This window comes from Phalacrocorax carbo, chromosome 7 (genome assembly GCF_963921805.1).
Source record: "Phalacrocorax carbo chromosome 7, bPhaCar2.1, whole genome shotgun sequence".
Lineage (NCBI taxonomy): Eukaryota > Metazoa > Chordata > Aves > Suliformes > Phalacrocoracidae > Phalacrocorax > Phalacrocorax carbo.
This window is the reverse complement of record NC_087519.1, coordinates 53173100-53198869: the sequence shown is the minus strand read 5'-3', so window position 1 is coordinate 53198869 and position 25770 is coordinate 53173100. Positions and strand designations below refer to the sequence as shown.

The 25770-nt window shown below is 51.1% G+C and overlaps 2 long non-coding RNA genes across 2 annotated transcripts in view; both read left to right on the top strand.

Annotated features, from left to right (window-relative positions):
* The window catches only part of LOC135314415 (uncharacterized), a 65601-nt gene extending 59262 nt beyond the window's left edge, over nt 1–6339 (top strand). Inside the window, exons 3-4 of the long non-coding RNA XR_010373926.1 lie at nt 2255–2345; nt 5717–6339. This is a non-coding gene — a long non-coding RNA (uncharacterized LOC135314415). The remainder of the gene's footprint in view (nt 1–2254; nt 2346–5716) is intronic.
* An 11951-nt stretch (nt 6340–18290) lies between these two features.
* On the top strand, nt 18291–24219 carry LOC135314414 (uncharacterized). The gene is made up of 3 exons (XR_010373925.1): nt 18291–18894; nt 19395–21792; nt 21959–24219. It is a non-coding gene; the product is annotated as an uncharacterized LOC135314414 (long non-coding RNA).
* Nucleotides 24220–25770: the final 1551 nt, after the last annotated feature.

Below are 25770 nucleotides of genomic sequence, written 5' to 3'. Positions count from 1 at the left end.
GCCCCAAGCCAGAAACCTCATCCCCGGCAGCCCGACTTGGTCAGCCCTCGATGACCCCGAGGCAGCTAAGCCTCCATTTAATCACGAAACATCGGATTCCACGTCCTTTCTCGGCCATCGCCAGCTCCGTCACCACCCCAGCCAAGGTCAAACTAGCACAAGGAGTTCAATGCTGGGACTGTGTAAAGAATTTCTCCTTGCTGAGCTGGCTGAGAGGCTGGGGACACTGGAAAGAGGGAGAACCAGGGCTGACATGGAGCAGTGAAAAACTAATGGGTTTAGTGCCTCTTAGTTATTTTTTTCCAGTTACTTGGAATACCTTCTTTCAAGGGGTTTTTTTTTCCTTTCTGCTCTATTGTGATTACCTCTGATTGCTTCAAACTATTCACATTCAAAAAGAAAAACATGTTTATCTCTTTCCAATATTTTTCGCAGGTGTTTTCATTCAAATCCATCCAACAAACCCAACCTGAATTACCTGATCTGGCGAGGCAGTTTTTAGACAAAATCAAAGGCAGGGAGACGTTCTTGGCTTTCCCGCTGCTTGCCCATGCCCACTGTGCACCTCGTGCCACCGTTCCCTGAAAATAATAGAAAACAGCCCCAAACAATTAGCAGCTTCTCTAGCTGGGCTCCTCCTGCCCGTTTATCGGGGGATGCCCGATGATATTAGCAACAGCAGAGCAGTGCTAGTTTGTCTCCCGTGGTTTATACGTGAGTATAAAAAGGGCAGAGCACGACCAGCTGCTGCTGAAAGCAGTGGCCCCTGCGGCACGTTTAACACGGCCACGCTGCCAGCGCCCACCGCCGACACCCTTGCTGCCTTCGATCAAAGGGAAGCATGAGGAGCCGTTTCACTTGATCTGAAGAAAGCTGTTGACACACTTAACTGGAGTGTATTAATTAACAAACTTCAGCACCAAGGCTCCTCTGACGCAGCTCTCACGGGGTTTCAAAGCTGCCGTGCAGGAGGAGGGAGGGGACGGCGATTGCCGTGTGCCGGGAGGTTCATGTCTCTAGGTCCTTCGCCATTGCAGGGACAGAGCATGCAGACCCGGGACCGGCAGCCGGGGTGGTGGTCCGGGGTGCCGGGAGGGGACGGACCCGCAGCGGGTTGGGGCTGGGCATCCCCCACCCACCCAGCCGAGCTTGCCCTGGCATTAACCGGCAGCCCAAATAACCAGCCGTGGGGTCCCTCACTATGATTTGGCTCTGTGAAGTTTTAAGGAGATAGGAAAACTCAGGTTAGAGCAACCCATCTGCAAAACGCCTGCCCGGCTGCGGGGGCTGCCCGGCTCCGGCTGCCCTGCGCCCCAGTTTGGCTGTGTCCACGCTTGGACCCCTCCTGCTGCCGTGGTCCTGTGCTCCCGCAGGAACCCGAACCGAGGGAAAATGGAGCGGTGGGTGGCAGCAACGTCACCACGGCCCCGCTGCACGGCGAGAGCTGCCCGCGGAAATCGGGTCAGCTTCTGCTGGTGTAAATCAGCACTCCTTTGGTGAAGCCAGTGGAGTTAAAAGAGTGCAAGAAAGACCAAAATTAGGTCAATCAGATGCACAGCTCCTTTTATGCAGCAACGTAACCCTCTTCCTCCTTCCTACTACTGCTCTGCACAGTCAAGTAGGTCAGAAGTATCTCCTGTCAGGCAGCTGGATGCACCAAGGTAGCTCTGAAATATTCTCCAAATCAGCAGGATATCAGGAAAAGGCATCCTTGTCCCCTCTAAGCACCGGTCTGAGGGGGAAGCAGGCTCTCAGGTGGGGGCTGACGAAGGGCGGGGACTAAAGCACCCCACAAAAAGCTCAGTCTGGGCTTAACTAGAGGTAAACCTCATTCCTAAATATCCCATTAGTTGCACTTGCCTTCTGTGCAGGCTTTTGCCATGGGCTGTGCTTGCAAGGGACATCGCAGACACGGCAAGGAGCCGCTCCAGTGGCCCCCAGCAAGCCCTCGGCCACCTGCACTGGAGCCTGGTCCCCGCACCGCAGCCTCCCAGTGCTGCTGGTATTGGGGTGCATTTCCCTTCCCCACACCAGTGCTAGGCCGGTTGGCACAGGCTCGCTCGCAGCGAGCGGGGCAGCGGCTCCTCTATTCCTCTGCAGACCCCTCTTATACCCAGACTTACATGTTTTGGATGCTTTGAACCGGTGAGACCAAAACAACCGCTTAACACCCGCTGGAAAAGAAGTATAATTGAAACAAACTGGAAATAAGATTATTAGCGAAGCAATCCAGCTTCCTATTTTCATTCACCAGGAGCGGTGCCAAAAGGTAATTCTGAAGCTGGAGAAACTCTGCGGAGAACCATGGTGGAGTCAGCGGAGCAGCACGGGAAGCACTAACGTGGGTGAGAAATGGTCTTGAATCACTGAACATGTTGTTCGAGCTATAATGATTTCGTGATTCTGACTGAGAACTTTCTGCCTGAATCATAAAATAAATAAGGGTCCTGTAGCACCACGGTTTCGTACCAGCAGCCAAGAAGATGAAATAATGAGACTCTGAAATCCAGAGCTGCTCCCAAGTTTGGCAACTCCCCTTTGCGGTGAGGAATGAAAGCCCTGTGCCAAGTCAGTCACAAATTATAAACAATCCCAAAATAGCGATTTCTTATCCCCCCCAGCCCTTTTCAATCTTCTTACTCTTCCCGTGTTGGCCTTATCTCGTATCTGTGGGGCGTCTCTAGCTGTCTTCAGACCATCTGCAAGAGGCGACTAGCATGCGTTAGCACCAGTTCTCCCACTGGGTGCCTATGGAGCCGGGATGTGACAGGCTGGGTAGTGAGGGGCCTGAATTGCTTATCGCATCGAGGTGTTATTGTAGTCACAACACCTACGTTGAGACAGCTATAGTAGCAGCCAGAATTTGGTCCAACAGAAAAAAAAATGAATAATACTAATTCCTGCAATTATTTACCACTCTCAGGCAAATTAGTCATCCCTTTGCCATACCTGAGACAGTAGATGCCACAAAATACCTTCAGTGCCATCTAGCTACTAAGTTACATGAAAAGAGAAATTTGCAGCCAGCGCTAATTGCCAGAAGGCCCATCAGCGGCGCGATGTCCTGATGCACCAGCTGAGGCTCTGCCCTCGGGGGTCTAACCAGGGCGGTAATGAAAGCCGCAAAGATAATTTGCAACCGTAGCAAACTCTGCTTTAAATTGATGCTTATCTGCAAAGTGAACCCCTCAGAACAGAGAAGAAATAAACAAGTATACACATCCCAAACCCGCCTTCCTTCCGCTTGTAGAGGCACTTCAGTATTGCCAGTCCCTCTGAGCGAACCCAGGGAGGAAAAACAGCGCTTCTCGGCTTTAGCTTTTGTTTCATGAAGATGTAAAGAGGCTTTGGAACAATATCTCCTTTGCTGTCTAGTTGTCTTGGGTTTCATGCCACGTCCATCATGGAGGTACGGAGCGCTCTGGCCCCTCATCGTCGGTTGTCTCCAGGGCTGCTGGGCTTTTATAGACAACACAATAGTCTTCGAAATTACCAGGTGGATACCGAGTGAGACAGCAAGTACCTTTCCCTGGATGACCGTGCGGACTGACGACAACACAGTGGTGGAACTGAGACTCAGGGTGACCGAGTGGCCACGTGAAACCTGCAGAAATGGAAATGTGAACGGAGGGAGCCGAGCCGGGCTGCCTGCGTCAGGCTCTCGGCACAGACGCAGCGGCCCTCACTGGCGGAGAAATCACAGGATCCCAGACTGGCGGGGGCTGGCAGGGACCTCTGGAGCTCACCCCATCCCACCCCTGCTGGAGCAGGCACCCCCAGAGCAGGGGCACAGGGCCGCGTCCAGGCGGGGGGTGAATGTCTCCAGGGAAGGGACCCCACAGCATCTCTGGGCAGCCTGTGCCCCTGCTCTGGCACCCTCATAAACAAGCTGCTGTTTTCCTTTTTTCTCCCTGGCCCAGACTGTGGACTGTTGCCACACAGTCCAGCGTGTCCTGGACCATGCAAAAAGCTAAGAAAAGCAAAATACAATTAATTTCAAAAAGAGGTTGCTTTTATGACATACTGTACTTTGGCAAGAGTTTTCCTTTTATGGTGTAATTTTTCCAGATAAATCTGTCTAGAAATGACCTTATGGTCTGGGTATGACGCTGAGAGAGGATACACACACGCTTTTGCTCCCCCAGTGTCAAACAGCGACGCTTGGCCAAGGATCAGCTCCAGGGACGGAGCAGGCGATCGCCCCCGCGCTCCGCAGGTGTGACCCTGCTCTGGGTGCACGCTCGCGGATCAGCCCCGCCAACGAGAGCACGAGGATAGTCCGTGGCTCACACGGCAGCGCACAGCTGGCAGCGATGCCAAACCTGCTGACGGCAGCGGGACGCAGGTCAGAAGAGACCAGTGCCTGTCGGAGCATGGTGAGGACTTTCATCTCCTGCTTGGAAGTCCTCGCTACCTGAGCGCTGGAGAGTTTATCCAGGCAAGACCAGATTATCTCCAGGAGCAAATAGCGTTGGCACTCACAGGGAGCCCTGGCCGGCAGACAATCTGTCTGTAGCATCGTAGTCAGTGGAAAACTTTTTGGAGCATATTAATAATTGAAATGAGTGCCGAGGAGGATATTAATCTTCATATGGATGGACCTCAGCTAGGTGAGCTGGGTCTTAAAAGCAGCATCCGTGTGGCACCCACAAGGAGATTTTTTAGTCAATACTTAAAGCTTTGACCATGAAAGGTAGACCCTCCGTGGCAAAAGCTGTCAGCTCGAGCAGAGAAGGGCTGCAGCCCTCAGGTGTCCTCTCTGAGCTGCAACCACCATACAGGCACTTAAATAAAAATGAGACCGGCGCTCGAACCTGACACCAGGTCTCAACCAGAGCTGTGCTGATTTACACCAGCCAAAAAGAGGCCGGACCTGCAGGGCCAAATCTGGCCCATGGCTTTATCCAGGCAGCTGCAGTGATTTAAAAGCTCTGTCAGTGTCAGTCACCAGTGGGTCTCATTGAAAACCAGATTTATCTTGTAATCTGCACTAGGAGGCGTAAACTGCTGCTGCTGCTCCCCCGCAAAATAAATCAGCCCAACGCAGCCGAGAGCTGGTAGCTACGAGCGTCAGCCCTCGCTTTCCCCTCTGCCTGATTTATACGCCCTCATGTTAAAGTCAGCAGTGGCCCAACGCCGGCAGAGCCCTTCCCCTTTCGCCGACGTGTTTTACACCTCCGGTTAACGTCAGAGGGACTCCTCCTGGAGCGGGGTGGCATTGGGGTCAGCACGGGGACCTGCCTCTTCTGTGGGCTGCAGCCAGGGCAGTTCGAAAGCTCTTTGGGGGCAGGAACGAGCCTTTTGGTCAAGCGGGTGCTATGCCTGGCATCTCCAGGCTGCCAGTCCCCGCTGGAGTCTTCCCATGCTGTGGTGGCACGAGGAAGCACTCCTGCGAGGAGTGCCATGGAGCAGCACTGCCGTCCTGCCCGGGGGGGACACCCCGCTTGGCTTGGCAGAGCCTGTGGGAACGCGTGAGCACACGGGGTTAACTCAACATTTAGGCTCATGGTTATTTTAGGCATCCTTCTCTGCGCTGAAACACAGGCTGACGAAACTCAGCAACAAAGGTAGTAGTGTAATAACCGCCCAAACGTAGTCACAGGGGATATATCCTCCGATTCTTCACGTCCCAACTGCGAGCTTCTTATTTCAGCATCTCTCCCCTTTGGGATTTTTGCTTATCACATAAAATGAAGAATGCTCTTTGTTCTTTCAGTCCTGCCCAGCACACGCCTCCACCGCCCCATCGCTGCCCCGGCATGCTGGCTTCAGGGGCAAAGCAAAACCCGCAGAACTCAGGCGAGTGTCGAAGCCCACCCAGCAAAGGGAGTACAGGATTTTGGGGGGCGCATCAGCAAAACGGCGATTGCCACCCGGCCAACGGCCACAGGCCATTGCGAGGGGCGATGCAATGGAGGGAGGACGATGCTGTTGGCCTGGCCGCGCCGTGGAAGCTGGTGGTGAAAGCCCGCACCGTTAAAACGAGTCTTCAAGGGTTGTGCTGGAGCCTGAGCATTCCTTGGCGTCGGTTGAAGCCGCAGGGGTTTGGCAGAGCGGCCGCAGTTATGCCCGGTCCCTCTGCAAATAGTGTTGGCAATTTCAGGGAGCAGAATAACGTCCCAGCGCTGCCAAAAGCCACAGTGATTATCAGCAGTGTAAGTAATCAAGTAAAAGCATTTTTCCACAGCCGAATGACCAGATTGTCAAGCATGGGAAGAGTAGTAGCTAGAATTGATTGCAGCTCACATGGATAATTTCTACCAGAATTACGTTATTGTATTGAAACAGTAATGCATAATGTATGGCCGTGCATCTCTGCAATAAACATTTTACATTTAATTCAGAAATCTCTGAGTCATTAGAAAAGTTCTCCCATTATGTTGCAGAGACCTTTGTGGAGTCAGCAGTAGCAGAGTCTTTAAAAAAAACAACAAAAAAGGTTAATGATGAAGGGAAACAGAGGGATGCGAAACACCTGAGCTGGGAATGAGAGCGGGGGGCGAGCACTGCGTGCCCCTGCCATGCCATCCTGCGTGGGACAGCCCAGCCACCCCACCGTCGGCACCCAAACCATGCTGCTGCACCGGGATGCTCCACGCACCGTCAGGGAAGAGAGAAAGAAGGCGGTTCCCCGGGGAAGTTCGGCCAATCTAACATTTAAATCACCTAATAGGGTTGCCTCCATCTCTGCGCTGGCTGCAGAGGAGGCCGCGGCGGGGGAAAGCTCCTGGAGAGGGTGCACCTCTGTGGCAGGAACGCCCTGTGCAGAAGACATGTTGTGGTGCAATAAGCTCGTAGCAGCAGAGGAAAAATCAGCAGGTCTGATCCTGAAGTTCTTGCATAGGTTTAACTTCCATAGGAGTCAAATCCCTGCGCTGGCCGCCCGGCACCCAGGTGAAATTGCCAGCTGGGTGGAGAGTTGCACCCAAAATGCACTCAGGGTGGTTCCCATCGGAACTCGCTATGAGTTGTGGGCTGGTACAGAGACATCCACCATCCGCGCATATTACAGGAGGGAAATTCACTCCTTTCCGCATAAAAGTCACTCTCCTCCATGTGTCAGCCCACCTCTCCTTGCCAGCGCACGATAACCCTTCACACCTCCCAGAGAACTTCTTCCTTCGGTAGTTTGCCATGGCTCCAACGTGGGGATCAACACCACAAGGGAGCAGCCAAGTGGATCTTATTGCCCGGGTCCTTCCTCCAAGCCCCTCGTGCTGACAGCGGCTCACGTGGTCCGCGTGCTGCTGCTCAGCGCGGTGGGTCAGCTGGACACGGCGGCGAGCTCGTCCACGCGAAAACCGCCCCCGCCAGCTGGGGGCCCGGGCCTGAACAGCCCGTGCAATTATTTTGTCATCTGAAAATGGGGTGATCGCAGCGCTGCTTGCAGGTAGAGCCGCAGAGCGTGGTCCGGCAGTGCCGCAGAGCGCTCCGGGGGCCTGCGGGAAACCACAGGGCCCTGAAATCAGCAGGCATTTGCCAGAGTCAGCAAAAGCAGTCTACAAACATGAACTTTATTACTCCTTATATTCATATACTCTTTAAACTGACCTTTTTTTTTTCTTCCCCCAAGTTTTACACCCTTGGCTTTTACTTGGCAAGCTTTCCTCTCTACGGACAAGGTTGGTTTTAGAAGCTTTCGGATAATAAAAGCATTGGGAAAAAGAAAAGCGATGGGTTTTCAGGTACCGTGCAGCACTGTGCAATAGCAATTTGGAGATACAAGTGGTGTTTCTAGCTCCGATGCTGCTCTGCCCTGGGACCTCTTCCTCCACCACTTCTGCCTCCACGGGCTCGGAGGGGCTCTTGCTGCCACCCCCTCGGCAGAGGCACTTACTGTCCATCAAAGTACCTCACACAGCACAAAAGAGGCATTTTCATTACGAGCGTGAGGAACTGGAGATCGTTGTCGTTATCTAAACATTAACAGATTTAGTATTTGTTGTTCTCAGATTCTTGTCCAACAGCCTGTGCAGCTTTTCATATAGAGACAAAGAAGTCGATCAATATTTAGCGCAGCCACGGCACGCTATTAATGCCTCCCTGAGAGGGGGCTTTTACCGAAGTTGAATTACAGGAAAAACCTGCAGAAATGATAGCGATTCCAGACTTTAGTGGATTTTACTGGGAAACAGGGTGGCCATATGGACTTCCCACCTACCGTCAGTTACTAGCAACACAGCACACTTCACTCCGGAGATGCACACTTAGCTTTGAGTTAAAAATAAATAAAGGAAAGAAAAGCGTAAGGATTATTTGTGTAGAGCTGGTTGGCACGCTTGCCAAGAAAGGCAAAGGGCAGGGTCGATGCGGTTCAGCAATGGGCTGTGATTTTGCCCCCTCCTCCTGGAAGATGCCGCTTAGTGAGGCAAGGGAGAAAACACAACGGGGGGTAACAGCAAAGCAAAGCGCGGTTCAGGTAAGGACTGATAAAATGCAGCTCTGATGTACAAGGCCTGCAGGGAGCTCCTGTGCATGGTGCCAAAGCCTTGCGTTCAATGCCTCAGCTAGAAGATGGGGATGACGATACCCGGCTCCTCCGCAGCTGAGGTGAATGGAGGGTGCCCGCACCACGCCTGCCCTGGGCGAGCAAACGCCCTCACCCCGCCGGCCGCTGGCGTGAGGGTCTGCTCAGCTCAGAGGGGAGGTCTGCAGCCTGGGCTCGAGTGTTCTGCTGCCATTAACTGTGATCCCAATCAATACAGTACGTGAGTCAGCGGGAAGCTGTTTGGCCGAGGGAGAAAAGGCAGTGTTGTGGAAACGAGTCCAGCAAAGAGGCTTCGTCTCCCACCTGGGAGATCACCCAGGGGTCCCAGCGGTCCCACCGGCAGCCTGGGGCAGCTGCCGGGGACACCTGATGCCAGAGCGGCCTGGCACATGGATTTGGTATCGTAATAAAGCCGGCGGTGCCAGGCAGGAGGAACGCCACGGAGGATGCCGGGCTTTGCGGGGCAGCGTGGCACAGGGGACCCTCGTCCCTGGGGCTGGCGGGGATGGGGGTGGTGTGAGGACACGCGTGAACCCCCCTCAGGCACCGCCTCACGTCCCTGCTTTAGTTATTCTGCGGTGTGGAAGATGTTTGAGGTCATCTGATTTTTGAAATAAGTTAATCTCTCCTAAACAAACGATCTGCTTCTGACTCATTTCTAAGAAACTTGGGCTCCTGTGACCAAGCTTCCTTTTCAGTCGTCAGTGAATTTTAAATTATAAACTGAGAGGACATAATATTCAGGGAAAGATGCCTCCCGTGCATTTTGTGGGTTTGATTTAACAGCCGGAAGACGATACTGAAATATTTGAGTCCATAACAATTAATGATTATATTCTGGGGTTTATAGCCGTATCGCAGTTCCCACCACAGGTCCCCTTTCGGGTTTTTTTCACTGTTAACAAACACAAAGGCTGCATATCTTTACACCCAGTAATTGCCTCCACATTCATGCTAACTTTACGGAGAAGCACTGTTTTTCAAGACCCACAAAAGGCCTCGACCTATAAAATTCAATTTCAAATGGTAAAAATCCCCTGGCCACTGTAGACGCTGGTGACAAACTAACGTGTTATGTTCCATAACGGTCTGTTTTGAGTACTGGCTTGACCTGTAAGTGTTCTGGATACAGCCTGACTAAAATGGGTTTTATTATTTTCCATTAGTGCCTGCCGCAAGAATATCAACCGGCAGTCCACAGGGGAAATAAAAGTATTTTTCTCCTCTAGATAGCATCTGCTGCAAATGTAAACGGACCCTTTCCCAGCCCTCTCCTTCCTTCGGTTCCCGTCCAGCCCTCTGACATGATCAAATTTCCCAAGATTAGTGCTTCCGTCGCAAGCTCCGAGGCAGGGCCAGGGCAGGAGATGCTCCCCGGCCCCGCAGGACCCGCTCGTGCGGTTGGGTGATGCCTGCTCAAAGCCCCGGCCGGGCGCTGGTCGAGGAGATGCACTGTCGTGCCGAACCACGGCGGCGTTTCCCAAATTTGCCGTCAGACTCACTGAGATTAGGAACTTTCTGGTTTTTTCTCTATGCTGCAGATGCTCGGGCAGACCGCCGTGTCGCGCGAGCTCGTCTCTTTGTGCAGGCACCGGGGGACAGGGCTGACGGCACCCCTTCCCCGGCCTCCTCCGCGCCCGGGCATCTCGGCCGCGCGGGGTTCCGCCTGCCCTCTCCCAGCGGAGACAGCCACCAGCTACAGCCCGACCTGCCCGGTGCTGCCTCCCCGTCCCTCAGGCTCTGCTTCCACCTGGGTTTTTTTTCTGCCCCTCCTTCCCAGCAGCACCCACCAACCTCGTTTGCCCTCCTTTCATTTCCCAAAACTTCTTTTCTTTTTAAGGCAAATTATTCTGTTAAAAAATCCCCCAGCATTAAAACCTGTCTCACGTCGTCTTGTCTCAGTAAAACAATGACATTTTCCCCTCTTTGATGCTCAGATCTAGCTCTGCAGGAAATTTTACTACCATGACTCTTTCATCTCTCTCCTGGTTTGAAGATAAATGATCCTTGGACTCTTCTGGACCTGCATAAATCACAAAAGCAATCTACTAAGAGAGCTGCCTGTGGCACCGACTTCAGCTGGAATTGAAAAGGACGGTCAAAAATATCCATAGTGCTTACACAGGGAGTAACAGAGCCGGGGTAATCCAAGCAACATCTCCTCTCAGCAAGCAGGACCGTGGCACGGGGAAGCAGAAGATGGTGTGACCACGGCACTGGGGGGATGACAGCCCTGGGACGCCATCCTCAGAGGCGCTGAGCATCACTGGAGGGAAATCACAGAGCTGGGTGACTTCTGAGGACACGGGACTAGCTCCCAAGGACAAACAGGCCCCAGCACATCCTCCCGGGCCACTGAATTCGGTCCCCGGTGTCATTTGTGTGTGACACTATCCCTTTCCTAACTGCAGCCAGCTCTGCCTGAAACTTGGGGGGGTTGTCCCCTCCCTTCGATCTCTGAACAAGATGCTGATGCCAGGACGGTGTCGCCTTTGGGGACTTGGGTCTGGGGTTTAGGAGAGGCAGCTCGCCTTGGACTGCAAACCGATTTCAGCTTTTGCTGAGGTTTTGTATCAGGATGGAGAAACACAAACGGCTGCTGCTGTGTCAGTCTCAGCACCATCTTTTCTGTCCTAAGAAACTTCTCCTGAGGGCCTGATGTGATGGAGATGACAACCAAAGTACCCAAAACTTGGCTCGGGAGTGGGGTGGCAGCCTCTGGGCAAGACCTCTCCTGCTTGGAAACTCCACGAGAAACCACGGAAGAAGGGCAGCACATGCCCCGGGGAAAAGCAGGCAGTTAATTCTCACATCTCCTCACTCAGGGCTGATTTGGCCAAGCTGGAGCTGGGAGCACGCAGGGAAAAATATCCCCTGCACTGCGCCTGCTTGGGAGATGGCTACAGGGTGGGCAGCGGTGGCCAGCTCATGTGCTGCCAGAGCAAGAGCAGCTTCGGCTGCACCTCGAGTAAAGCAAATCCTCTGCTGCGTGAATGTTTGGGTGCTAACGAGAGCATGGTCCTTGTCCCCAAGCGCAGCTGCAACCTGCCAGCGCCCTGGGACTTTGGGCTGAGGTTGCAGCTGCAGCAAACGCTGCTCCAGCAGCTGCTGATGCAGCAAGCAACTGCTTCTGGGTGACTTGTGCTTTTCCGTGGGTGGCAGTGTGGGCTGCGGAGCTATTTTTGTTTCTCCCCTTGCTTTCACCTGATAGCAACCGGATACCGCAAGCTCCATCAGCCCTGAGCAGAGCGCCCGGCATTGCTAACATAAAGCACTGTATGCTTGCAGGCAAGGAGGTGGGGTTTCTCACTTATTTTTTTTTTCCTTAAGCAAATTTTTAAAGTCCTATTTGCCAATTAGTTGGATTGCTCATCACTCCTCGTAACTTGGGAACAACCACCGAGATCGTTCATGCAGCATCGCTCCCCTTTAACAAAGGCGTTACCTTGAAACTGGATTTAACACAGACCCCCCCGTGACACTCTGCTCCTTCCAGTCTGATACAACACTTCGTGATCCCATTTCCAGCCATAAGACTCCGATCTGTGGCTAAATAATTTCTGTGCCTACACATACCCAGCTATTAAAACAGCTTTTTACAACGAAGCATCACTACCCAGTACAGCGACCACCCTACCGATGAGTTAGCAAGCACCCTTGATGTGTAGTGAGCAGCACACGTGGCGGCTGGGACGTGGGGACACCCGGCATAAAGCATAATTAATGCTGCCCTCCATTCCTGCTCCAACCCGCGTGGTGTTGCACGGGTGTCCCTCACTTTCCCATCTGCTTCATTCAACTCCGACCACCTTCATTTTAGAGATAAACAGGAGCCAGTATGTGTCATGAGAGCTGTTTTTTGGAATAATTCTCCTGGTTTCCATCACAGAGCTGCAAACCGAAGCAGCATCTCATTCTGAGTTCTAAGCCCTTCTGAGATAATCAAATCAATAACTCAAAGGTCTTCACACAAGGTTAGGGATTCCCGTGCTGGGGTATCTCTGCTGAAGCTTGTGAAAATCAGGCCTGATTTTCATGGCTGCTTGATTTTTTTTCCCTTCTCTCTTCTGACTCGGAAAAACTTGGAATTGAGAATTGATTGTGTGGCATTTTTCACACGTGGAACTACTGATCTGATTTTGGTGTCTTCTGTCCTTTTATTTGGGTACAGCCGAAAAACGGCCTCTCGCCACAGGAAATTTGTGGGAAATGACACAGGGACGTCAGCCTGGAACAAACCCTCGTGAGCAGGAGGAGGACAGTCAGAGAAAATGGCCTGGAAAGCAACGGATGGAAAGAGAGGAGAAGGAAGGATGAACATTTCCACTTCAGCGGGGTGTTGCTGAAGTGAGGGGAGGGAAAACACAGGCCATGACACTTTGCTGTCTTTAAGACAGATTTCTGCAAAGCCTTTGTGTCCCCGTTGACACTGCGGTCACTGGGAGCATCAGGCTCCACATCTGACCCCTGAAGCAAAGCTCTCCCGGCCTCTTCCCGTAGCCCGTGGAAGGATCTGCCTGTTGTGCTCACCTCGTGGGGGGTTTGCAAAGAGGCACGGGAGGCTTTTCAGCTCTTAAGTGATTTGCTCAAAGGCTCCACTACAAAACAGAGGGACCTACGTGAAATAATACCTATGGGATTCAAGGGAAGCTTGCCTGGGCTCCTATATATGATATATTTGTTAAACATTGCATAAAAATATGTAATTCTTTTTGCGCCAGTGCCGTGGAAACTCAGAGCTGTAAATCAACGGTTCAGATAAGATCTGCCCCCTGTGAAGTGGATCGACCTTCTCTGGCAAAAGAATATGATAAATGTACTGGTCCATGCCCAGAAATGAAAGATAAATACGCAGGACACAAGCTACATGTATGAGACACAGGCAGCGCTTGTGTCTCCTCGTCTGCGTACGTCCTCGGGCAGGACGTACGAGGGTCTTTGTATCTTTTGGTGGCTTCGTTTGCACAGTGTGAAATCTTCAACGTCAAAAAAAGCACGTTGCAATGCAGAAGGGAGAGCTGCAGACTGGCATAACCAGTCCATAGGTGCATCCCATACTTTGACATCAATTTTTACTAAGAACAGGGAAAAAAAATGAAAAGTCAGTCTTCCACGAGCCCCCCGTGGTGGCTGGGCCGCGGCTCCGGGTCACTGAGAGCAGCCCACGAGGTGCCGCAAGAAGGGCGGCAGGGCAGGGGCGCTAGCCTAGGGATGGGGGTCACAGTTGTGCCCTTGGACCTTTGTCACAAACCAAGTGTGTTGATTTGGCAGAAATTTCCTCTTTCTTCAGGTGATTTTCAACGAGAAAAATACCGCGGGGCTCCAAGGCTCGGTGAATTGCTCAAGGGAGTGAGGGCCGGTAGAGTCCAGCGACTGGTCCAGGAGGCTTAGCCGGCAGCCAACACCAGCTTTCTTGCTCAGATGGTTCGGTCAGTGTTTTCAGAGCTGGAGGACTACAGACCCAGCCTTCATCTCACATTCAGTCCTGTGTTTGTGATTTATCTAGCAAATTCTGTGGGCTCTAGGGTGCAGTTTTATTAAAATGTCCTTTTTCCCTAACTCAAGAGAATGGTTACAAAACATGCTGAAATTTGTTTTTCACTCTTTAGGGCTTCCAGAACTTCGTGCTCATCTATCTTATGTTATTTTTCTTTCTATTTGTGGTTTTGAGGTCATGGCTCCAGAAATGTTAACTCTTCAAGTGAAGTTCAGAGCCAAAACCAAATTATTCTCGGAGGAAATACCAAAATTTCTACTGGTGCCTTACAGCTGAAAAACATGGAAATGAATACACAGTAGTTGATGTATCTCTCGGATCGAAAGGTACCTCGGCGTAGTTACGTGCTCATGGAAAATGCCGTGTGATGGTGTCGGGTGGATGGCGCAAACAAACACAAACTTTCCCACAAATATTTGCTTGTCTCAAATTAATCTGCTTGGCTCTGCTCACGGCTCTCCGGAGTTTATTTCCCACAAATATTCTAACAAGAGCTTGCTGGCAAGAATACACGTAGGAACCGCTCAAGGTGATATCTGAAGAAACTATTTTTGAAGGTCCGTTTTAAGAGCAGCAACCCTAAACCCCTGCTATTTTCATGCCTTTGGACTTACCGGCCCTGAGGAAAGGGCAGCATTCCCCTCGGAGGAGGCCAGGCACGGGGATGTGGCTCTGAGTCATGAGTTGGATGCTCATTCCCCCTCTGCTCTGGAGAAGATGTTGATTAACCAGTGACAGTTGGAGAGCTGAGACGGTATTTCCATGGTCGGAGGAGAACGACCCTAGAAACGCTCTTCCCTGCTCCCTGCTTTTGCATTACATGAAGGCAGGAGAACCAGGGCTCTCCCCTCCTCCCTCTCCCGCGGATGCAGATGGTGGCTCAGTGCTGAAGTCCTGGGCGGAATCACAGCCCCACGATGCAGCAAGGGTCCCAGACGTGTGGGGTGTATGGCCTGGCTGCACCCAGGTTTTGCCATCCCTGGTTTTGGCAGGAAGACAGCGGTGTGCAGCCTGGCGGGGAGCTCCACTTCCCTTCCCTTGCCTTCCTTTCCTTTCCCTGACACTTAGGAGACCAAGATCCTGCCGGAGCAGGCTGCAACATGAATCCTCCAGGCAGTTTATATATTGCTGGAGAGAACCAAACAGCGTTATTTGAAGTTCACGAACTAGTCTCTGTATTCCCTGTAGCAACCACAAGGCAGCTCGAGTCAGACTCGCACCGTGAATGCAAGGCTGTGGGCATCTTCTCTCGTCGGTGCCTGAGCGATGGAGCAGATCCCCGGGGAAGCCCCGCAGCACCTTAACTCGTACGGCAAAGCTGGGCTGCTGGGGCTGCTTCTCCCACTCACTGCAGAGCCCGACATCTTCAAGTCCGGCTTCACTTTGATTCAGAAGAAAATGTCTGAAGCTGTCCTCAAAGTCAACAGGAAGGCCACTGTGGAGAGACCAAGGCATTTCATTTTTATCGAGACTCCTTTATTTTAGATTATTATAATATATAATAAACAATAAAACTCCAAAGCCATTCAGAGTGGAAAAAAAAAATACTTCACAGTGTCTGCTGATTTCTTTTTATCTTTTTTTTCCTAACCTGGGTACCATCTGGGGGAACGTGCATGATTTTGAAAGCTTTGTGATGGAAGTAGGTATTTCACTAGCAAGGAGTTTCAAACTTAGCCTATCAGCTCTATTAATAGTCCTTAGCACTTATTCAGGTATAATAACCAGAGTTTCTCAAAGCACATTATGAAAGTGTATCATCAGTCCTATTCTAGATCGATCTGTGCAAAGCAGAGCTGGAAAGTGTTTCATTTCACTTCTACATCACCATTGCCAAGAGGCCTCTGTGGGTTACCCTTGTACAGCCAGGAAACGAAACAGTTTCACATGACTTATGTCAAAATCGGGCAGCGCGAACTGGCTGCAGCCCCCCGGACAGGACACAGCCCCACGCCAGCAATCAGAAGATCCTTCTCTGCCACCACCTTCCCAGGGGGCTGAATTTTTCCTCCTCCTTTAGGCTGCCAGGTGTGTTTAGGCTGGAAGTCCTCTGGGAAAAGCACGGTGGCTTCCTGCTGCCATTGCCACTAACGCTACAGGGTGGAAGCCTTCTTCGGAACAGGAGATGTGACAAGGTGGAAGCAAAACTCACGAGCATGTTTGCAGAAACGCTGCTTGAAAGCATTTTAACAACTCTTTTGTTTTTTAGCATCTTTAAAAAAAAATAACCAACGTAAAAATTACCCCTTGGACTTAGAGAAAAGAATGACTCTTGCAAAACACGATCCCAAGCAGCCGCGATATTAGCAACTACCCCTTCAACATTATGGCTCCGTAGGCATTGGATGAGAAAGGCAGAAGGGGATGTTTGCAAAGGAAACCAATTTTTTTCACAGGTTACTTCCTCCGGAGTGGGAGACCACAGATTGAGAAGAGCTGCCTACCCTTCCGGTAGCAATAATGCGATTACGCTATTCATAGCGAGAAAGAAAAACACCGGTTGATCTTCTTTGCATCATAATTTGTTAACCTCAGAATTAACCTGGCTGGACACAGATCTGTTAAATTTTACCACGCTTCTCCAATTAAACTACTGAAGTCTGAGACAGAAATAGCTACCCACAGCTGTTATGAATTGATATGTTCCTTGACGATGCTTGGCACCGCCTGCAGAAAAAAGAAAAGTTTCTTATTTTATTCTTTGCCACAAAGTTAACCTTTTTTTTTTCTTTTCTTTTCTTTTACTATTTTTAATATTCTTTCATTGCAAACTGATAGTATTAGACTGTTCTTCTTTGCTTTGCTTGGAATGGAAGGCAGACACGCTACTTGAGTACGCTCCATAATGGTAACTTCATACCTAATATTTCTGTTTTAGAAAAAGGAAGGGTGGAGGGCGCTTGCAGGGCTGCCTAGCTCTAAGTGCATTGAGTTACACCGGAGCAGGCATTGCACCTCCAGCGCTAACAGGGAGCCACAGACCCTTAGATGTCCTCTGCCCAGCTGGCAATGACGGAAAGAAAGGGATAGACCCACTTGAGGCCGACATCCTGAAAATGCCTGCTCACACGCAGCGGCAGCCGCGGTTTTAGTGCGTGCTCAGAATGGAAATCCCCAAATCTGCAAATGGCAGAAAAACAGCAAAATCCCCAAATCTGCAAAGCCACCCCTGCAAACTCTTTTATGTATGTACCAAGCAAACGTAGATCTTTAGAAACACATTGTGAGGTCTCTTTGATCTTTCCCACACCTGCTTAAGGCTCCTGCTCCTGACACTGGCCATCACGGCTGAAGGACATTCAGGTAGAATCGTAGAATCATTAAGGTTGGAAAAGACCTCTAGGATCATCAAGTCCAACCCCCAACCCAACACCCCCACGTCTCCTAAACCATGTCCCCAGTTCCTATGGCTACACGGTGTTTGAACCTCCCCAGGGCTGGTAACTCCCCCACCTCTCTGGGCAGCCTGTGCCAGGGCCTGACCCCTCTGGCAGGGAAGGCATTTTCCCTCATATCCCATCTAAACCTCCCCTGACGCAGCTTGAGGCCGTTCCCTCTCGCCCTGTCACTGGTGACTTGGGAGCAGAGACCAGCCCCCCCCTCACTCCAGCCCCTCTCAGGCAGCTGCAGAGAGCGAGAAGGGCTCCCCTCAGCCCCCCCTTCTCCAGGCTAAACCCCCCCAGCTCCCCCAGCCGCTCCCCAGCACACTTGTGCTCCAGACCCTGCCCCAGCCCCGCTGCCCTTCTCTGGACACGCTCCAGCCCCTCCAGGCCCTTCTTGTCCCGAGGGGCCCAAACCTGAGCCCAGCACTCGAGGTGGGGCCTCCCCAGGGCCGAGCACAGGGGCACCATCACTTCCCTAGTCCTGCAGGCCACGCTGAGTGTCAGATCCTCAAAGTAAAGCTTTGGAGCCCTGGTTGAAAAATTGACTTAATTACCAAGAGTCAGGTTACGTCCTTGGGACATAAAGCATTGTTATAGAAAACAAAGCATGGGAAGACGTTTAAAGTGAGAACGGTGCCAGCAAAAACCACACGAACCTGCTGACTCGGTGGCAAAAACATTTCTACGGTACAGACGAAGCCGCGCAGCTGCCGGGGTCATCCGCACGGCCGCACTTCCCCGCAACCTTTTGGACGACAAAATACCCAAACCCGCCCGGTCACGGGGCCGAGCAGAAGTAGCGGCATTCCGGGGAGCCGCGTCGCTGCAGGGCACCCCGGGGTGGGAAGCGCACGCAGCCCAGACCCGCGCCTCCCGCTCGCAGAGCTGTGCCCCGTGCTGTCCGCAGCCTGCCCTCGCGGGTGGGAGCCACCGGGCACGCGGCTGCTCTGCCAGCTGGCGCAAAACCAGTCCAGCCTCCCACCCGCCGAGGGGCCGGTGGGTAATGCTGCTGGGGCTTGCTTTTCTTTTCCATCATCTCCAACGCTGCCTCGATTCAGAACAAATTAAAGCATTGAGTGTCTCCGAAAGCTCCGAATAACTTGCGCTTTCTGATCTTATGCCCCCTGCTCCGTGCATGACTCTTGTTTGCCTTCCCTCGCCCTGCATCTAGAGGAGAGATTACAAGTTGCACCATCAGCAGACGAGCAAGGTTTAAGCCCCAAGGAAGGGTCTGAGTCATCTCCCTGAGAGAATATTTTAGCCATACATCATTGTTTGTTTTCAGGCAAACCAGTACAATTATGCAACATAAATTCTTTTAAAGCATTTGGGACTTCAGTTCAATTTAAAACCCTGTAGGTTTTATGGCCAGAGTGAGTGATTACTAAGTGCGCGCATACAAACGAGGACTGGGGAAGAAGCATGCGGAGAGGATTAAAGGGCATGTGGCACCTCAGGCTCACGCTGGGCAAGCTCCGGCCAGGCTGTCACAGAGGACGGGAGATCTGAAGGGCCCACGTCAAAAGGTGGGTTGCGGTGTGTACGGCTCCGGAGCACAGTTTTGCTCTGCCAGTGCGGCAAGGCCCGACTGCGATCTCCTGCGAGTGCATTTCCACAGGCTTCAGTAGAGACTTTGCCTAGATTAACTCCTGATTTATGCTGGCTTAAATGGGGATGAAAACCTGATCTATTTAAAAACAAGACTCGGTTACAACAGGAATAGAGAGAGGCATTAAAATGTCTCCAAGCTGAATATTTTATCGTTTCAGGAAAGCGTTAAGCCAGAGGTATAAGGTGGCCTGTTTGCCCTCGGGCTGGGAGGATGGCCGGGGTGGGGACGCAGCCCTGGCACCCTGAGCCCATTCCACTCCTCGCTCTACCACAGCCTTTGCCGAGATGTTTTTACCACCACCCTCTGCCTCCTTCCCCTCCCGAGGCAGGGGCCGCATGGGGATTTTGTCGCTTTGACCTCACAGGGTGACAAAGGCCCCCGTCTCACCTTCCTTCTACTTTGCTTTAATTAAAGGATGCAAAACAAATCCCCCTCCTTCGAGCACAAACTCCGCGTGATCCGTTCCTGCACGAGCAAGATGCAAAGCCCGGGCGTGTAACCTCCAAAGATGCACCCGCACCCAAAGAGCTCAGCACCTGCGCTGAGCACCGGCAGGACCCGCTCCGTGCCGAGCGTAACCAGTGGTCCTGCGGCCGCCGGGACAACTGGGAGGAAGCCCAGACCCAGCCCGTGCCCCGCAGCGCCCAGCTCAGCCTCGGCACTCGTCGGCGCTGCCTGCTGTGGTGAAAAACGTGCGTGGTTATTAAAACATTACCAGGAGCGGGATGAAAGGAATCAGTAATTCAGCGCTCGCAAAGAAAACCAAATTGTCAACAATAGGGTTTTTTTTTATCAGCATCATCATCATTATCATCACTACTATTTAAAGGCCCAGTGCTCACTGTCGTGCTCTTGTAGTAATAAAGGTAATAAAATTACTGTATAAACAAGGTCTTGGTCCTTGTGAACTGCAGACCCCAGCGAGAGAACCGGCAGCTAGAGGTGCAACAAGCAGAAAGCAAAGAAAAAGACCCCAAAGCCTGGCTTAACATGCTTTCTTTGAAATGTACTCTCATGCTCTTGGGAGGCTTGGCAAATAAATCAGAGTTTACAATGCCAGCTACCTATTTATTTATTTCTCCTTCTGCATAAAGGAGTGGAGCCTACAGTATGTTTTTTTTCTCTCTTTTTTAAGGGAATATACAGACAGATTTGCACCTCCACATTCTTTTTTTACTTACGCAGATGTAAACTCCACTAAAGCCGGGGGAATTATTGACAACCGAGGCAAACCAAGGCCAGACTCTGACCTATTGATTTCCCCGAGATTGCACAGGACGTACGTAGTTCATTGCAGAATGCGGTCTTTGTTTTGTTTATTACTCAATATATAACAATGTGGAATAAAGAACAACGCCGAACTGCAGAAATGCCTGAGGATTTCTCTTTAATTGAAATCAGGACTGGGAACATCCTTGTAAATCAAGAGCAGTCGGCCTTTGAGAAAATTCATTGCTTTTGCAAAGTTTACTTTCAAATGGGATTTAGCTTTAACTCTTTGTCTCTCACAGCAGCTCAGCTAAATAGCTTTTAACGATTTCTCTGGAGGGGCTACGCGCTGCTCAACAGTCTGGAAACTTCCAGGTGCCGCAGATGCTGGGCGGGATTCTTATTTATACTAAAGATGAGAACAGCAGTTGAGAAAAATCAAATACACGTAATTATTATTAGAGGTATTCCTGATATCGGTCTAAATCTGTATTTTTAAAAAGCTGGATGCTCCTCCAAAGCAGGATTTTGGTTCAGGCCATTAAGAACCTCCTGGTAAAATTATGACCTGGATCTGAATTTTACTTAAGTTTGATGCTGCTTGAGATTAACTTTGAAGGCAGAGCCCTGGGCCACAGAGCGCACTTAACCCCGTCAGCAGTTCGGCTGCAGTTCCATCCCCCTCGGGGAGCGCTTCAGCCCCCCGTAACGGGGCGCCAGCCACGGGAGCAGAGGAAATGTCCCGATTACAGTCCCCCCACTTCCCACACCGGAGCCCCCTGAGCATTATGAAACAGCCGAACAGCAGCGTTTCTGCTTCGCTGAAGATTTCACACTGGGACTTTCCTTCTTCAGCTGTGTTTTTCCAAACTCGCATTTGCAGGGGCTCTCATTTCAGTGCTTTTCTTGGAATGAGATGCCTCATAATTATTTATAACAAAAGGGTTCGTCCTTCCAGCCTACTGTACACGGGCAGCACGCTGAACGCCAAGTCAGCGGCAGCAGGCTGCAAGAGGATCAGGCTATTAAGATTAATGCAACAAATTTGAATTCTTCCATCCCCTCCCTCCAGCAACCCGTCTGTGTGTGTGTGCGTGTGGCTGGGAAGGAAAAGAAAGGGCTCCTGTGCTCCAGAATAATAGCGAACGCTACCGAAGAGGAAAAAGGAAAACACTGTTTATCCCTAGCAGGAAGATAATTGATCTATAGTCTGCCCACAACTGGTCTCAAAGCAGCCAGTAGCTACGCAGCAGAGACTGTAGCTAACCAGAGCCCAAACCCGCCTGTCAGACAAAAGCTTTATGGGGACACCAGGGAGAACAAAAGTAGCGCGTTTCATTCCTTCATAATAAATCTCCCATCTTTATTGTGCAGAGATGTTCTGCTCCTGAGCGTGCCGTGTTTGGGAGCGGGGCTCGCCCTCGCCGCCCCCACCACAAGGCTTGGTGGGGACCCAGAGCAGCCAGCCTGAGCCCAGCTGCTTTCTCGGGCTCTGGGGTTTATTTTTGCTGCGCACAGCCAGGCCCAGCTGTTCTCTGCATCCTCAGACAGCGGCAGCTCTTGAGCTCCAGCTCGATCACTCTCTATTTTATGTGCGCTAAAGGTAATAAAAAAACCATTTCTAAATTTAACTAGCATTACATAATGCAGCTATTTATTATGTAAAGCTGCCGTTTACAATGCCTGGAATATTGATCACTATAAAAAATGCAATGCAGCTAGAGTTTGGATAAATTAACGCTACTGTTTTCCTTTCTTTTTGTTTAAAGGATCAATCAAAGGTCTAATTTGTTCTCGTGTATTCACCTCTGCAAAGCACGCAAAGCACCAGGCAGCGCATTGTTTACTGTCGTTCAGGCTCACATGCAGCGCTCGGCTCCGGATCCGGCAGAGGATACGTAAAGATGACAATTTCTTCATTATCCGAACCATTGGAAAAGGCAAAAAAAGCATACTAACCTGCTTTATTTCAAATCAGGTCAATTTTTTTTTTTTTCTCGGCTATAAAGCAGCAGTGGCAACCACTTAAGAATTCCAGCATTATGACTGTATATCATCATTATCACCTAGAGTAGATTATGAATAGGTATTTTCTTACAATAGCACATGAAGCCTGAGAAAATGAAAGATGTTTTCCTATTCTTTAGGCCTTTTGGGGGTAGAAAGAGGGGTGGAAAGAGAGAATTAAATATTAACAGAGCGAACAGATCACTAAGCAAAAAACAATTAAATAGCACAGCATCCATTCAACAATAACAGCAAATCATGATGCAACTGCTGAGCATGGGGTGACATACTAATCACGGATTAAAGGGACTGATTTGTGTCTCATGAGTATTCATGGGCAAAACCTGATACGTGCAAACTGATCTCGGGGAAATATGTTTTGTGGGAAACATGAGGTTATACGAGTGTCTGAGCAAAATGATGATGGCTTTTCTTGACTGTGCCATAGGGAGGAAGGAAATATTTACCTTTTTATCTCCTACTTTCTTGTTTCGTGGAGTTGTTTTCCTCCTCTCTACCAAACGAGACGCAGATATTTTTCCCCATCTACCTGCCCATTCTTATATTTGCCTGAGCAAATACAGGTGATCCCCAAAACCCACTCCCATCGTTCAATGTCACCCAGAAAATCAAAGGTCAGGATGAACCATGGAGCATGCCATCGTGGGCAACATTCCTCTAACGGCATCCAGCAGGCAGTGGATCTGACCACGAACCACCCCTATAAGGGGAGAATGAGGCGGTGTAAATCCAGCCCCGTACCCGATGCGCTGTCAGCAATTGCACAGGGCTCGTCACCTGGGGAAGAGGCCATGGGACAGAAAAACCTCCTCCCTAGGCGGGAGCATCTTTGCCATTAGAGTTGCCTGGCTTGGCTTCAGCACAAAGATTGCTGTTAGTCATACAGTACTATGCAGCCTTTTTTCTTCCAGTTACTTTCAGCTCAGGATGTAGGAAAATTAAAAACACTCGTGGGCCAAATTACGGTCTCCTGAAGAAATTTCCTTCATAGACCAGAGAAGACTCCAACCCGTCCTGTACTGAGAAAAGGTCAAATATACTAAATAGCGCTCTCTCCACTCCCTCAACGAGGGCGAAGAAGGTCACACCCGCCTCGTGAAAAGCCACAGAGCTCTACAGCTCTTCCAGGATCAATTCTGTCTCCTGCTCCTACTGCTCCCGGGCCTCGCACTGCGGCACGGGAAGTCCTCTGCTGGCCTCCAGCCACTGCTGAAGCCAGCAGGTAGGAGACGCGAGGAGTAGTGCTGCTGAGGGCAGCTTAACTGCCGGGGTCAAGGCTCAACGTGCCTTCTCTGCTCTGCTCTTCGTTCTCCACTCACATTCCTCACTCAACGCCCACCTGCCTTTCCCCAGGCTCCTTTCAGCCCCGGGAAGGAAAATCGTCTCCAGTGGTGTCTGAACACCAGCTATTGCCGTGTCGGTAGGGAGCCACGTGCTTTGTGCAAAAGACTCTCGGGAAATGATGCTTGGCAATATTTTCCACGAAACAACAACTCTAAAACAAGGAGGAGGTCACCTGAGACTTCAGTGTCACTGAGGAGGCCATTGCTGCGTATCCTGAGGTGTCTGACTTACGTAGCTCCAGCCCTGGTAGAGCAGACTGGTTTCTTTTCCCCATTTAACAGTTTGGAAAGTCCCCAAATCCTCCATCTACATCCTCATCTCTGCCATCAATCAACAATGTCGGGGCATTAACTGTTTGTTAATATTGAGATCGCTCTTCTCCATCAGCCTCTGAGCGGTTGTCGTCCTTTCAGCACAGTGAAAAATCCGGCAACTAAGGCAGTACATTTTTATAATCTTAATGGAGCTCGTGCTTTAAAGGAGCTTAAACAGTGGGAAAGCCCCTGCGGAGAATCCAGTGTTTTCATATGCAAGTCAGGTTTTTGGTTGTGTATTAGCTGTTGTTATTTTCAGTAGCCGGTGTTTCATTTCTGTTCAGAAGCAAATGTAAGAAAGCAAGCGAGCAATTTATAATGAAATAATCAATGCTGGTGGTGAATTCGCTCGTGCCTGTGCACTTAGCCTCGCCTATGATCAGAAATTTCTCTTGGGGGCAGCATTTCTTACAGAGATGGATGGATTTATTTTCTGTCTTCAAAATGTTTACTAGCACATCTAGATCTCCTGCTCCAGCCGTACTGCTGGTGGAGGACCAAGAGCTCCCCCCGCTATTGCCCGTGGGGGAGAGTGGAGGCATCGTGAGGTGGAACAGCAACCCAAAGACAACCCAAAGGCAGGCCACTGTCCCTTTCCCTCTCCCTGAGCCCCACCCTCCCTTAGCAGCCCTGGTGGAGCATTCACGAGGAACTTGCAGCCCACCCAACCCACTGTCTACGGGGCCCCAGAGCCCCTCTGTCCCCCCAGGGTGGGCTTCACAGGAGCACCAAAGCTCAGGCCGCCTGCAGTGACCATGCACCAGGGGATAACTGATGCTGGCGACTATCCGAAGCTGTGTCCCCACAGCAAGATGAAGCACATGGAGCTGGCTTTAGGCTGCCAAGAGCCCTAAGCCACCTAACGCCTGCCCACATTGCTTGCTTTAGTGCAGTGGGGATGCCCTCCGACTCAGGGGAGCAGTGCTTAAAACCTGCCTAGGAAAAGCAAGAAAAATGCCACAGCCACAAGCTCCGGTGGGCACGAGGAGCTGCCGCGGTGGGCAGGGGTGTCTCCAGTGGCGAGACCTGTGTGCACCTCAGCCACCCCAGGGAGACGAGTGAGAGCCCGAGCCTCAGGGTGGGCAGCACTCTGCCTCCTGCCCCAAGCCTTGAAGGGGCTTGTTCTAACGGTGTGGGATACAGAGAGGTCCGCTGGTCAGCGGGCTGGGGACCACGCCAAGCTGGCAGAGAAAACGCAGCCAAGTCATGCTCTCCGTAGGTCAGACGCAGGAGGCTGCCCCACAGACATGCCAGGAGGTTACAGAGCTATAAATGTTTAATTGCTTTCCCCACATCAGTCCCAGTAGGTGAAGCAAGCCCTGCAAGGTGAATGGGAGAAGCAGATGCAGTGTTTGCTTTAATGCTCAGGACTACGGGCTCTCAAACCTGCTGGTTTCTCAGGAGCACGCATCCAACCTAGGTGAAAAATGTAGCTGAGGATAGCTAATTAACTGCGTGGCCACTGGCAGTCCATGAGGATTCAACTCCCCTGTGAACAAAACATGTGAAAAATATGGCTGAGGTTCAACCTCTTGGAAAGAAAGAGTCGGTGAGCAAAGGGCTGAAGAAACTGAACTGTATGTCGTGAGAGAGATGAGAGCCGGAGCAGAAGGGTGTTCCTGCAGGGACTGTTCCCAGGAACCTGGATGATTACACAGCACAAAATAAACCAAGGAGCTTTACATCAACGGAACTTCACAAAACTTGCCAGGCGGGATGTCAGGAGTTCAGCATTTATCAACAAAGCCGGGGGGAGAGTGGGACTTATAGCTAGCCTAATCATGGGACCTCAAAAATAGACGCTTCTGAAAGCAGGCAGAGATAAACCCGGGCCATTTCTGGAAACTCTCCTCCTCTTCTTCCCTTTCGTTAGCTCCAGACCGTCTGGAATCTGA